Genomic DNA, 16,099 nt, shown 5'->3' with positions numbered 1-16,099 from the left:
GTGTGTGTGTGTGTGTGTGTGTGTGTGTGTGTGTGTGTGTGTGTGTGTGTTGGGCAGGAAAGCTGTTGATTTCCCATGGTGTTGCGAATAAAAGCCCCTCTAGTCAACACCACTGCCTTGTACAGCATACAGAAATGAAAAAATAGTCAGAAGTGTGTGAGCAATGTGCTTTTAGTTCTCCTTCGCTTTCTGTGTTCATGGGCGATGTCCTTTACAGTGTGTGTTCAAGGACACAGCCACTCGATATGTGTGCCTGAGTCTTTGTGCTTTGTGTGCTTGTGTGTGTGTGTATGCGTGTGTCTGTGTGTGTGTGTGTGTTTCGTGTGTGCATCCATTCCTCTCCATGGGATGGATGGTGACTCACTTAACACACTTCAGGAGAAAGACATTTTAAAAAGCCAAACCAACATAGGCCTACATTTGAGTTATTTTCCATTCAATTTCATTAATTTAGGAGATAAGACATAGGAGCAGCCACTGGTTAGAGCCATGGCGCAGTGGTTAGAGTGCTGGCCTTAAGATCAGAGGGTTGCAGGTTCAAATCCCATCCTTACCCTTCCCAGCACCTGCATCCATGGCTCAAGTTAGGGTGACCAGATGTCCCAGGTCCCGAGCAAACCCTCTCGGGACACAAATATGTCCCGGTTTTGGCCACCCGCTACATTGCGCCATGTCTATCAGGGTAAATATATGGAAAAGATTAGGACATGTTTATCTGCCACAGTAAATGGCAGCCTGCGCTTGCATGGAAAGTCTGAAGGAGTCAGTTGCGATTTGTCATTCCTCCCTGTAAAATGAATCAGAATGCAGGCAATTGCATCTAAAAAATAAAAAAATTCCTGGGGGAGGACCCCCACACCCACCCGCCAAATATTGTCCTTCAGTCACGCACAAAGTGTCCCGGTTTCAGACTTCAAAAATCTGGTCACCCTAGCTTAAGTGCCCTTATAGGTCAGTCAATCTAGCTCTAAAAAGACCCAAACCCGGGACAAATTGCAATAGTAATGGTTCCTACTTTTAAGTGATCCTTAAACTTATTGTATCACATATTAAAAATCTACAGCTTTATATTTAGTGGAACATTCTTTTTTTCAAGGTCAAAGTTGGCAGATTTCCCATTCATTTCTCCATATGGAGACAATATAGGAGATACAAGGTGAATAGGGTAAAATTTTAAACTATGACATATTCATTTGAAACTTTTAAAGTTGGTAACTCGCATTCAGACAAACTATTTTTGTATTGCAGTTTTTCTGAAATATGATGATGAAATAAGCAAATGAGGTCATATGTACTGAAATATGTGATAAATCTGTGGCAACAGACCAAGCATAAAACAAATTGCAATAGTAATACTTTCATCAATTCAGTGGAACATACTTTTCCCAAGGTCAAAAGTATCCGATTTTACCCACTTAATGGCAAAATGCATTGGAAATCTGCTACTTCTGACCTTCAAAAAAGCATGTTCCACTAAAGTGATGAAGGTAGATTTTTCATATGTGATGTAGGGTGGATTAAGTATCAATAAAAAGTGTGAATCAATACGTTTGCAATTTGTTTTATGTTTTGCCCTTTGTTGCATAATTTTATTTATATTTATTATTTATTATATCTAAGAAGAAGTGATTTCATTTGCATATTTAATCATCATATTTCAGACAACTTGTAATACAAAAAATCTTTGTCTTTGCTTGAGTAAATTACTGTGAAAGTTTCAAATTGATATCTCATTGTTTAAATTTTTAGCCTATTCCCCAAGTATCTCCTATATTGTCTCCCTATGGAAAAATGAATGGGAAATCTCCAACTTTGACCTTGAAAAAAAGTATGTTGCACTAAATATAAAGCTGTAGATTTTTAATATGTTATTTAAACATACCTAGGGATTACAACAATTTGGAATGATTACTATTGCAATTTTTCCCGGGTCAAACGCTAGATTGACTGGCCTATTAAGCAAGGCACCTAACCCAACATCGCTCCAGGGCCTGTAATCAATACCCTGAACCTAAATAAGTCGCTTTGGATACAAGTGTCAGCTAAGTGTAATATGTAATGTAATGTAGGATGGGCAGGCAGACAGACAGAAAGACATCCAGGTAGGCCGGAATGCTTGTTGTATACTCTGGGGCCTAGTTATGAGACAGCATGTGTACGAGTTAGCATGCTAACTAGGTCGGGGACGAAGGAAAGTGTGTGTGTGTGTGTGTGTGTGTGTGTGTGTGTGTGTGTGTGTGTGTGTGTGTGTGTGTGTGTGTGTGTGTGTGTGAGTGCGCACGTGTGCAAGAATGGGATTGAGAATGAGACATATAGTTAGTATGCTAAGTAGCCCTCATGCCTTGGGACGCAGTGGTTGCTAAATATTCATCACAGCGGCCGCTTTGCTACCAGCACAGCAGGGCAGTCTGCCAGTTTATAGGCCATATATTTCTTTCATTTATTTATTTCATTTATTTATTCATTTATTGAGCGACATGCAAAACAGCTGAGTTCTGTGGCCCAAATGAAATAGCCTGCCTGACGCGAGCATCTCCTCAATTGCTTCTGCATTCCAGTCAGTGTTGCCACTATCAACAGTTCAATCACACACACGCACGCACACACACACACACATGCACCCTTCTTCTCCCCCGAGAGGACGGGTGTTTAGTTCAAGTTCAAGTTCAAGTTCAAGTTTATTTAGCCATATCAACAGCATAAAATACAGTTGTTTGGAATGTATTTTTGGTGAGTTAACAAAATAGCCGTTTTATATCGAGCTACGGTAGATGTTCTGCTATGCACTGCACATGTTTTAAATAAGGGAGTTCTGTATGGATCAGAATGGCTTGTTATGACAGTTATCCCAGATGCAGGCTATGTGTCTGGGAGAAGAGGGTGTGTGTGTGTGTGTGTGTGGGCTCGGGGTGCATTGGGCTACTTGCGCTTTCATACAAAGGCCGAGAGGCAGGCAGGCGGTGACACTTTTTTATTATCCACACTACCGTGTGTGTGCGTGTGTGTGTGTGTGTCACTGCACAGATTTTTTTGGGCAAAAGTAAAAATGGTCGGCATGGGCGAAGAATTCATTATTCCGCACCCCTGGCACACCCTACCTTGGTCTCGCTACCGCACATTTATTCACACACAAGAATGACAGGGCAGAAACTGCGCGCAGGTACACACACACACCCACACACACACACAGACACACCCTGGTTAAATGTGAATATATTGCGACACTGTTCACGGTGCTGCCCTCCTCCCGGCAGGCATTAGCAGTCTGGGAGACCGTGTGTGTGTGTGTGTGTGTGTGTGCACGAGTGCGTGTGAGTGTGAGTGTGAGTGTGTGAGAGAAGGGAGTGTGCCTGTGCGACGCGTGCATGCCTCTATGTGTTTATGAATAAATGTGTCATGCCCAGGAGACCAAACTGATTTTGCGGTGTGGAGTGTGGAACGGAAGACTGATCCCCAAAACGGCATTACTTATAAATTTAAGTCACCTTCACTTAAGGCAGTGATGTTACACATACACTTGACACTCAAATATAGGACAAATAAAAAAAATCTATTCCCTTGCAAATAGCTTTAGCTATCGCTCAATCTCTTCTATGCTGTTTCAATGTTTGAGGAACGCATATACATGGGCACACACACGCACACCCACACACACAGGACAGGTAACCGTAACAACCTCATTCTGAACATGATCAAGAGGTCAGCATAGCAGATACATGAAAGTCAATTTTTTTGAAAGGGGTGAAGGTGTGTGTCTCCATCAGACAGATGGAGAATTTTAAAATGTTTTTCAGAATTTTAAAGGTGGATTTCCAATGGCTATGTGCATTTTTCAAACTATTTTTCGGATGGGTGTGTGAATTTTAAAGATGTGTTTCAGGTGGTGTGAGAATGTCAGCAAAGGTGTGTTTACACTAGTGGGGGCCTGCTGGGCTTTCATTACAGAGATGAAAAATTTAAAGTTCTGTGTTTTTGTATTTCGTACTTTGTAATGAGATGCGATGTTCAGCTGGAATATGGAGAGAGGAGAAAATGAAAGGAGAATACGGAGAAAGAGAGAGTCTGACAAATGCAAAAGAGAGAACAAGAGTCAGAATGATGAGAGAGAGATAGAGAGAGAGAGAGAGAGAGAGAGAGAGAGAGAGAGAGAGAGAGAGAGGATAGCAAATAGGGCCTACATGTCGGTAGCACTCAAACAAATATGAAAAAACAAATCTGAAAGTTTTCAGAGAGAGAGAGAGAGAGAGAGAGAGAGAGAGAGAGAGAGAGAGAGAGAGAGAGAGAGAGAGAGAGAGAGAGAGAATAACAAGCTAAAAGAAAAACAAGATTATTCCTCCTTTTTGTCTTTTCTCGGAGGCATCCCTGGTTGCAGGCCAATCAGATACAAATCAAGGCCTTATTCATCCCACTACACCAGCAGGACATTGGCCTTTGTGCTTTACACGCACACGCGCACGCACGCACGCACGCACGCACGCACGCACGCACGCACGCACGCACGCGCACACACACACACACACACACACACACACACACACACACACACACACACACACACACACACACACACACACACACACACACACACACTCTCTCTCTCTCTCTCTCTCTCTCTCTCTCTCTCTCTCTCTCACACACGCACGCGCACACACACACACACACACATCAGAACACTGGCTTGTGTATTCATGCATGATGATGTCTCAGGCCACCTGTATCTTCCCAAATCAAACAATGAGGCCAGATGAATGGTGCACACCATGGGCTAGCTTTCGGAAGTTGGAAACTCACTCTCACCCTTTCTCCATTTCCCTCTCTCCCTCTCCCTCGTTTTCTCGCCTTCTCTGACACGCACGCACGCATGCGCACACACACACACACACACACACACACACACACACACACACACACACACACACACACACACACACACACACACACACACACACACACACACACACACACACACACACACACACACACACACACACAGGCTGTGTGAAGTGCTAATACATGTTGTGGAGGCGGCAGGAGAAGAAAGTAGGTCCCCCGCTGAAGGTTTTGAAAAAAAAAGTGGTGCATTTCATTTGTTTGCAAACTTTTGGTGATGAACAGATGGGCGGGGGGAAAAAAACGCAGGCAAGCAGGAAGGCAGGCAGGTCATGTGAGTCAGGCAGGCAGGCAGGCAGGCGGTGATTTAAAACGTGATTGATCATATATTACATAGCTGGATGGCCTCGGGTCCCTGGGCTACAGGTTGCTGTGCCCCCCACACCGACTTCTGGAACAAAGTCATGATTATGAGCTAGGAATGAATTACTTAATTTTTTTAATATCACATCTTGTAACAATTACAAGAGTCATAAGTGTGAGCGGCTCCTCTACCTCCTGAGCCACCACCGGCCCATGAAGCCAGCGGGACCGCTCAGTCCTTGCAGAAACGATTCAACTACATCATAACCTTGAAAAAAGAAATAACACACAAATCCGTCTCAAAAAAGTTTTGGGTGCAGGACTAGCAAAGTCACGTGAAAAATGAAAACAAAGTTTGTACACCAAACTCCCGCTTCTCATATTTTAAAGTGATGTCACATTAAAATAAGAGAAACAGGAACTTGGTCTGCTACTTTATGCCCATATCTAGCTGACACACATACACACACTAGGGATGCAAATTATCGATTAATTCATTAATCTTTAGTTGATAGCCTTATCGATCGACTTACGATTAATTGATAAGCTGCATTTCCCCCCCCCGAAATCTCCATGTTTCGCGAAAAAAAACCTACTAAATCTAAAAATGTATATTAAAAAGTGAGATAAAATGCTACATTTAAATGAATTCTATTTAAATTCTTTAATCCAAAGGTGATTTAAATATTCCCACTATTCACACACCTCTTCACGCACACTCTTCTCATGCTCATTTCACCTGGGTCTCTTGTCAGTTGATTTGACGATTAATTGCGATTAATGTTTTTTAATCGATTAATGCATTGATCGATTAAAGTCGATTAATCGTTTGCATCCCTAACACACACACGCATGCATATGCAAAAGCGCACATGCCTGCCACTCAGTGCTACTCACTTCCTGTGAGAGTCCGTACACATCTGGACACTGACAGCTGTTCAGGCAACGAAGCTGGCGTCAACATTATGATGGCTTAGCTTTTGTTGCACTCTCCATATTTGCACACATCTGTAAAATGCTTTATTTTAGTTGGAGAATGCTACTTATTTAATTAAAAAAAGACCAGATGGTGCTGTTATGTTTGAAAAGTAGTTTTAAGTTAATGTCTTCTGAACTTTGAAAGAAAATTCATGGAAATGAATCCAAAAACCAATTTTTCCCAATGCACTTAGTGGAATATTTATGTAAAGTCTTCTGAAGTCATTCTGAATTAGACTTCAGACAAGTTTCTATGCCAGTTTGTGTGTGTGTGTGTGTGCGTGTAAAATAGCACAATCCCTGTTCGGGTCTATCTACACACCTGCCAGGGATGAGGTGATGTTTTAAACATGATGAGTTTCCATGAATGTTTTGCTTTGCCTTCAGCAGAAAAGGTTTTAAAAAGGGAAATCCCAAAACATAATGCATTTTTCATACGCAAGAAAGTACGAAATCAGTTAAAAAAGTCAATCACCCGACTGTTCCCTTGATCTGCGAAGGTCGAGGAAAGCTATGGGCAACAGGCTACGGGCTAGTAGGGTACATGCTCTGGAGGCACAGGAAGACAACTTTTATAACAGGGACTTTAATGGAGGACAGCAAACTAAGAAACTTACCAAGGCTAAAATACTAGAGTTAGAGTGGGGTGAACTGCAAGTCAAATGTGGCTGGAAGAAGAAGAAGAAGAAGAAGAAGAAGAAGAAGAAGAAGCAGAAGAAGAAGAAGAAGAAGAAGAAGAAGAAGAAGAAGAAGAAGAAGAAGAAGAAGAAGAAGAACAGGTCGAGGCATGAATGCAATTTCGTTGTGTGCATCAGGGCTTAACACTAACACACGCCAGCTAGCCAAATGCGGGTGAATATCGGCGTTGGCTAGTAGATACCGAAGGTTCACTAGCCATTCTGGCGGGTCCGTTACTATTCTGAATGATGAGGCACCGCATTTTGTAGTTTTTTCCCTCGGACCGTCTTTGCTACAAAAGCAATACAATGCGATTTCGCGAGCCTACAATACCCATGAAGCACCTGTGTCACGTGTCACCTGTGTCTCACGCATGCCAAGAATCTGATAGAGCTAGTCTTGCGAAGAGGAGTGGCAGCGAGCTACCGGCACATCAGCGTGCGTTTGGAAATGTCACTAAAAACCTCCACGTGAAAATAAAGTAGCGACGTTCATCTCAACTGACTTGTTTTGCGATCTGTCATTAGTACAATACTTAGTAGTAGTGGGCATTATGACCAAGGCGAGAGGAAAACGTCAGTCTGTCTTGTGAAAGTCTCGAGACTGGCGCAGTGATAAGACAAGAACACATGCGGCATTAATAATGTTCGGTTTCAATTATTTTCTGATTTGACTGTATGTCTTCATACCTTAATATTCCTCCATGTTTCTTGTGCTGTTGTTCCCGACTATCAAACCGGGCAGTAGTAGCCTTCCGGACTGCACAAAAGCATGTCCCTTCTCGCCTTGCGTCCGTTTATTTAAACAACTCAATATTAAACATAATGAAAGGAAGTTGTAACCCCTTCTGTAGTTACTGCATCTGTGTGTGCTTTCTAATTGATACTTTTATAAGAAAATGTTCCAGAAGAGGTGTTATTCCACATCCATGACCGATTACAGGCAAACTTGGCAATGACTTTGCGCTATCTGGCTACTTTGCGCATCAATTTGGACGGCGACCTCCACAGATAGGCCTATATGATATGAAGAAAGTGCCCTTCAGATCAAAGACGAAAATATTTTGCTCTCGTGTAGCTTACATTTGTGCCCTTCCACAACACTGTGCTTGGTGTTTCTGCATGGTCAATATTATATTATATTATGTTATGTTATGTTATGTTGTGTTATATTAGCCACATTACATTATTACAGCCTATTATATAATGCATTGAAGCTGCTATGATGGTTAAGAAAATTATGGCTAGTGAAAAAGCCTTTGAGTCAGGAAAACCACTAGCCAAAATGGCTGGTAAGCGAAAAAGTTAGTGTCAAGCACTGGTTCACTTGTGTGCTGTGAAGTGCTGTGTCACAATGACAATTGGAGTTGGAGTTTCCCAATGGGCTTTAGGAAGAAGAAGAAGTAGTAGAAGAAGTAGAAGAAGAAGAAGAAGAAGAAGAAGAAGAAGAAGAAGAAGAAGAAGAAGAAGAAGAAGAAGAAGAAGAGGGCAGAAGAAGAAGAAGAAGAAGAAGAAGAAGAAGAAGAAGAAGAAGAAGAAGAAGAAGAAGAAGAAGAAGAAGAAGAAGAAGAAGAAGAAGAAGAAGAAGAAGAAGAAGAAGAAGAAGAAGAAGAAGAAGAAGAAATAATGGTTAAACCTGGTTGGAGGATAGAGTCAACCAATCATAGAAAGGGGGCAGATGTCTTGGGCCTGGGAAGCTGTGAAGTGGCCCTGTGTGTTCTTGTGCACAAAACACACACACACACACACACACACACACACACACACACACACACACACACACACACACACACACACACACACACACACACACACACACACACACACACACACACACACACACACACACACACACACACACACACACACACACACACACACACACTGGAAGTCCTTAAATACCCAAATCAGGACATGTCACACCTTTGTTCAGCCTATGTTACAACTTTACTATCAACCAAAACGGAACAGGTCAGGCACTCTGTGATCCCATAGCAATGTTGTTATGATGTATTGAGTGTTTTCAGCAAATAGTGAATGGGCCTGGAGGCGGACCCATCTGCACAAAGAGGCAATGGATGATTTTGTATAGTGCTTAGTTCAGTCTGGTATTCAATCAGCACAGTATAACACTTAGGCTGAATCTCAAATGGCGCACTTGTGCACTTTAGTGTTCAGATTTCAGTGCGTATGCCGTATTAGTTACGCACTGAAACATAGTGCCCGAAGTGCACAAGTGTGCCATTTGAGATCCAGCCTTAGTATTTCATATTTGTGATCCATTGTGTTCAGGTATGGCTGTCTACCACTAAGATTTAGCTACAGTAGTTAATTACTTATACGGTATGATATTATATTCATATGAGGCTAATTTATAATTCAGTCAGATTAATCTCTAATTCAGTCAGAAAATGCAAAACATGCATGAAAACATGTGAAAGAACAGACAGAACACAATTGCAGTCGTATAACATTAATCCTGCCTCTCTCATGTGCAGTCATGGTTGAGCGGTTAGGGCGTCAGACTTGCATCCCAGAGGTTGCCGGTTCGACTCCCGACCCGCCAGGTTGGTGGGGGGAGTAATCAACCAGTGCTCTCCTCCATGACGGGTGAGGCATAAATGCAATTTCGTTGTGTGCTCTGGAGTGCTGTGTCACAATGGGAGTTGGAGTTTCCCAATGGGATTTCACTTTCACAACATCAGCTTTTCCCCACACTGCTACTCAGTGGTGCGCAGACATTTTGGGGGGCAGGTGCTGGAGGGAGGACAAGGGGAACCCCCAGTTGCCTCAGTAGGCTATAGATGCTATATATCTGAGTATTATTGTACCACACATTTGTAGATGATAATGTCAATATGGACCACAGTACATTGTAATAAAACAAATAACTTAAAATTTGTGCATTTTTTGCACAGTATAGGTAAAGGGGCAGGGGCTTTAGTATCACCTAGTCTTCATCTGTGCACAACTCTGCTCAACACTCAAGTTGAAGGGGAATGAGGGGGTATACCCCCCCACTACAATGAAAATGGTCAAAAATCACTCCCCTCTAAAACAGGCATCCCTTCCTCACATATTGTGTTACACTTGTGTTGCACTTTTAACAACTACATTTTGAAAATTTTCTCGGGTCCATCTCTGACCATCCCCCCAGTTTGATTTTACAACTCGACCACTGCCTATGCCTATTCAATCATCAAGCTTATTCAGCTCAATGTACAGCCCAGCGTGTAGCGAGCCATACATATATCATCAGGCCGCGTTCATTTACATGGCTTAAGGCTATGATCTCAGTTCATTCACACACCTTCAGGGGGTCCAGATCGCTTTGTTCTAACATCAAATACATACATCCCACAGCACAGTTCTGTTTTGATCAGACAGTCTATCTATTTCAAATAGGAGAAAAGAAAGAGTGTTGGGCGCATTCAACACACAAGTGCAACCAGAGATGGCAACCTTGCCCCTGGCCAATGGTGTGTGTGTGTGTGTGTGTGTGTGTGTGTGTGTGTGTGTGTGTGTGTGTGTGTGTGTGTGTGTGTGTGTGTGTGTGTGTGTGTGTGTGTGTGTGTGTGTGTGTGTGTGTGTGTGTGTGTGTGTGTGTGTGTGTGTGTGTGTGTGTGTGTGTGTGTGTGTGGATTCTGACTGTAATTCATGTTTTGAATGTCAAGGATGGAAAAGACTGTTGCTGTTGCTGATGGGAATAAGCATGCTGTAGAGTGAATGAAGTATTAATGGGACAATGTATTGCAGACACATTATACCGCATATACAGCATATAGCCTACAGTACAATATTTGATCATAGAAAATAACACATTGTTAAGTCAAACTGGGTTTGTATGTGTTTTGCTTTTAAATTCCACTAAGAAAATACACCGGGGAAAAATAGAAAAAAAATGGGTGATGTTTAAGCTGCATCAATCGCGAGTCAGCTGATAAGTTGAAGCGGCTAGAGTTGGCTGATCAGCGTCAGCTGCCCGCGTTTGAGCTGATTTGTCCTGTGCAGCAAAGCTAAGCACAGGTGGGTTTAATTAGGCTCTTCAGCTCAGTTTCAGAAAACCCTGCTGAGAAGCACAGGCATAAAGTTGCTGTGCTTGGGCCAACAATTTGAAAAGATATTGTGCATACGTGACTCTGGAAACTGGAGAGGCAACCGGTAAGAGATTGTTTGTCTGTATTTGAGATGTTTAGTGAACTTGCGCTCAGTTGCTTTCAGTTTGTTTGATGTAGTTTCCGATGCTTGCGCATGTGTTTGCAACAATTGTTGTGCTATTGTTTAATGCGAAATGTAAATGTCAGCTTAAACGGCCAGGCACACGTTTGTTCTGTTTATGGTGCTCGCAGCGCAGTGGCTGTGGATTGTTTAGCCACACAGCCAAATCAACCGTGTAGTGGGATCGATAGATTATAGTGCAGTTGATTAAGTTAAAAAATGTCAGTCTCAGGTAAATCAAATGTCTTCTCTTTTGTAGCTTTCTTACAACATCTTAAATTCATATTGCTGTTCTTTTAATCTGGATTTAGTGTTGACATACTGCAAAGTTTATTTTAGTATATTTGGAATACAAGCATATTTGCACATTTCATATTAATGATGGCCTACTTGCACAGAATTGTATTTTGCACATGAGCAGTGCGTGCTAACTATGCTAACCTTGTTCTTTTGTCTTGTCTACTGTTTACCCTTAGGTTTTTTACCTAAAGGGCTGACCTACTACTGCCATGAATTGTTCTTCCTGCCAACAAACTCAACTAAATGAACTTGTGGCCTGAACTTAAATAAAAAGAAAAGAAAAGAAAAAGTCAAAAAGGAAACAACTCTTGTCTTGTCCAGTCCTTTGAGTGGAATCCAGTGTACCTTCAAAACTCCACCAGAAGTCACTTCCTTTATTCAAGTTGGGGAAATTGCACAAATCAAAATAATCAAACCGAAAAATCCAAGCAAAACTGGAACAACTTGACAGTAAAAAACCGCGACCTGGAACTGGAAGGAAGCCATCCTGACGACAACGTGAGGCCCGGACGTCGAGATCCAGCAGCCAAGGACGTGGGGAACCACTGAGCCAGGAGCTGGAGGACAACTAGGGAGTCTTGCTGTCGATGCGGAGAAAGGCAAGAAAGCGCAAGACCGACACAGAAGCGCACACAACGACAAACACTTACCCTGCCAGTGAGCCACAGTCTACAGCGGGAGAAATGTCTGCCGATGAGCTCAAGAAGGATCGGGCCGTGGCAAAAAGGACTTTCACCCGGCTGGCAAACACACTGCAGAGGACCTACAGGGACAAGCCAGCTGTAGAGCTAGAAGAAGCATTCAACACGCTCTCAAAGGCGGCAGAAAGGGTCTGGGAGGCCAACGATGATGTGGAAGCCAAACTCCTCGAAGATCTGGAGGAAGAGGAGGGGGAGTTACCACAAGATCAAAGGGCTGACCTCACAAAGACCGCTGGTGAGTGTGAGGAGCGGTTGAACCAACTGAAAGGTCTACTCCAAGATGTGCTGTGGTCCGACTACGGCGAAAAAGAAATTCTCACCGCGCTCCAAGTGGCCGAGGGGGAGGGCAAACGCACAGGCACAGTAGACCCCAACAACAGCCTAGAGGGCTACGAATTCCTGGTGGCCCACTTCCGAGACCTGACCGAAGCGGCGAGAGAGGCTTTCGAACGGTGGAAGCGATGGGTCCCACCTGGTCAAAAGCAAAACATTCTGGACCGCCTGAGTGACCTCATCCAAAGGATCCCCGCACTCACAGCCAGGAAGGCAGACTTCATTGCTGAGAAACTGAAGGAGGAGAAGCGACAACCCACCCCTGTCTCTCACGCTCCACTCGTGCCTGCCATCCGACTCAAACCAACCGCACTCCCAAAATTTTCCGGGAACAAACGAGATTTCCATAGGTGGAGGAAAGACTGGGAAGCCCTTCAGAAGCAAGGTGAGCCTTCAGGTTCCAAAGAAGTGAAAAAGTTTCAGCTACTTGATAGCCTGGAGGAAAGGATCACCCAGGACCTGAGGCTCACAAGCTACCAAGAGGCTGACGACATCTTCCGTGTCCTGGAAAACCGCTTCGGCAACCGAACCACCATTGCCATAGGGATTGTGGAGGAGGTGCAAAGAATACCAGCTGTGAAGAGCCACCAACCACGTGAAATTGTGGAATTAATTCAAACAGTTGAGAAAGCGCTACAGGACCTAAGTGACCTTGGAGACACGGGTGCAATCAAAAACCCCTTGGTCACTAGGTCCATTGAAGGCAAGCTCCCTGAAACCCTGCAGAAAGAGTGGCTGACTCATGCAGCAGATAAACGGAATGCTGTGTCCTCAACCAACCGGTTTGACTGCTTGCTGGCCTTCCTCAAAGAGCAGGAGGCTATCTATGAGCAGCTCGACCACCTGAAGGAAGAGGAACCAAAAAGGCAAGACAGATCTGGACCATGGCATGGAAGGACCAGAGCCACCAAGTCCGATGATCCGCCAGCTGGATGCGTGGTCTGCGGTGACTCAAGACACAGACAAAAACTGTACTTCTGTAGGCAGTTCCGTAGTCTGACACCCGCAGAGAAGAAGACTGCTGTCAAGGAGCTGGGGGCATGCGAGAGATGCCTTGACGTTCATGACGAACCAGCATTTTGCAAGAGAACTTTCCTGTGCAAACACCCGGACTGCAGAGATGAGCTTGAGCACCATTATTACCTGTGCTCCAATGCTGCTGCAAGAACAACCACTGCAGTGAGTAGTGAACACCCCAAGACTGAGGGGAGTGGATACACCGCTGACCAAGAGGAGTTCCTCAGCAAGCTCCCCACAGAACTGGCAAGACAATGCAGACATGTATTTTCCAATTCCGCTTCAAGAACACTCAACACAGTGAGTCAGCCCTCAAACCTCCTCATTCAACATGGACTGCAAGAGCTTCCTGTCATTATGATGCTGCTTCAAGTGACTGTAAACACTGGGCAACAGGTTGGCACCCTGGTTGACCTAGCTTCAGATACCAACTACATCACCCACAAGGCAGCGAGAAGGCTAAATCTTCAAAGTGAAGAGATGACCCTCGTTGTCCATGGTGTTGGAGGGATGAAGGCCCGCGTGAAGACCAGAAGATACCTGTTGAAAATCCGTGTGAGGACCCCAAACGGTGGACTGCGATCCCATGAGCTGGTGTGCTACGGGCTGGATGACATCGCAGACATCCACAACCATGTGACGGCACAACAACTCCAACGATTTTTTCCTGATGTACCCATAAGTGAGCTTACAAGACCAAAGAAGATTGACTTGCTGATAAGCCATAGAGAGGGCAAGCTGGCACCGCAGCCAATCAGAGTTGTTGAGGATCTTGTGCTCTGGGATGGGCCGTTAGGGAAGATGGTGGGAGGCGCCCATCCAGACCTGTTTGAAGATGTTACAATGTCAGCCCACACATCAGGCACACACTTTGCCAGGTCCATGAGGGCTACCATCAACATGGAGCACATCCCCAAATCCAGAAGGCCTCAGCCCAGATCCCTGGACGTCTCTGGGCAAAGTGGGAGGCAGGAGTCTCTCAAAGAATCTGGCCACCGCAGGAAGATGCGTTACCGCAGCTACGCTGATGAAGGTGAGCTTCTTGCCATCTCCTCCAAATCCCCCTCAAAGATGAGGAAGATTCATTCGAAGCAGGAATGTCAAGGTCCCATTGAGTTCACAAACCTCCAGAAAGTAAAAGTGCCCGGCAACGGCCAAGTCTGGAGACCAGTACGTGAGCCAGGAGGGCCAGCAGTGAAATCCTTAACCGACCAAAGTGGGAGGAAACTAAATCAAGTGACATCTCGGAGGAATAGGAAAGAAGTGGTGGCAGAACTTCCCATTCAACACAAGAGGGCACCAAATCCTCAACCACCGCATCAGAGACTTGAGAGGCCTGTGAGCAGGAAGATTGTCCGGAGCTGCTGCGGCCCGCTGGTGAGCGCTGTGGGCTCAAGGAAGCCCAAGACTGACGAGTGGAAGGAGGCAATCCAAGCTGCTGCCCTCCACACCTCAAAGGACTCATGTTTATTTGTGTTTGACTTGTAAGTAACGACCTTATCAGTAGATCTACTGACAAGGTCGAGTGGGAGGTGTTAAGTCAAACTGGGTTTGTATGTGTTTTGCTTTTAAATTCCACTAAGAAAATACACCGGGGAAAAATAGAAAAAAAATGGGTGATGTTTAAGCTGCATCAATCGCGAGTCAGCTGATAAGTTGAAGCGGCTAGAGTTGGCTGATCAGCGTCAGCTGCCCGCGTTTGAGCTGATTTGTCCTGTGCAGCAAAGCTAAGCACAGGTGGGTTTAATTAGGCTCTTCAGCTCAGTTTCAGGAAACCCTGCTGAGAAGCACAGGCATAAAGTTGCTGTGCTTGGGCCAACAATTTGGAAAGATATTGTGCATACGTGACTCTGGAAACTGGAGAGGCAACCGGTAAGAGATTGTTTGTCTGTATTTGAGATGTTTAGTGAACTTGCGCTCAGTTGCCTTCAGTTTGTTTGATGTAGTTTCCGATGCTTGCGCATGTGTTTGCAACAATTGTTGTGTTATTGTTTAATGCGAAATGTAAATGTCAGCTTAAACGGCCAGGCACACGTTTGTTCTGTTTATGGTGCTCGCAGCGCAGTGGCTGTGGATTGTTTAAGCCACACAGCCAAATCAGCCGTGTAGTGGGATCAATAGATTATAGTGCAGTTGATTAAGTTAAAAAATGTCAGTCTCAGGTAAATCAAATGTCTTCTCTTTTGTAGCTTTCTTACAACATCTTAAATTCATATTGCTGTTCTTTTAATCTGGATTTAGTGTTGACATACTGCAAAGTTTATTTTAGTATATTTGGAATACAAGCATATTTGCACATTTCATATTAATGATGGCCTACTTGCACAGAATTGTATTTTGCACATGAGCAGTGCGTGCTAACTATGCTAACCTTGTTCTTTTGTCTTGTCTACTGTTTACCCTTAGGTTTTTTACCTAAAGGGCTGACCTACTACTGCCATGAATTGTTCTTCCTGCCAACAAACTCAACTAAATGAACTTGTGGCCTGAACTTAAATAAAAAGAAAAGAAAAGAAAAAGTCAAAAAGGAAACAACTCTTGTCTTGTCCAGTCCTTTGAGTGGAATCCAGTGTACCTTCAAAACTCCACCAGAAGTCACTTCCTTTATTCAAGTTGGGGAAATTGCACAGATCAAAATAATCAAACCGAAAAATCCAAGCAAAACTGGAACAACTTGACATC

The sequence above is a fragment of the Engraulis encrasicolus genome, chromosome 17 (genome assembly GCF_034702125.1).
Source record: "Engraulis encrasicolus isolate BLACKSEA-1 chromosome 17, IST_EnEncr_1.0, whole genome shotgun sequence".
In the NCBI taxonomy this organism is placed as follows: domain Eukaryota; kingdom Metazoa; phylum Chordata; class Actinopteri; order Clupeiformes; family Engraulidae; genus Engraulis; species Engraulis encrasicolus.
Note: the sequence above shows the minus strand (reverse complement) of the source record.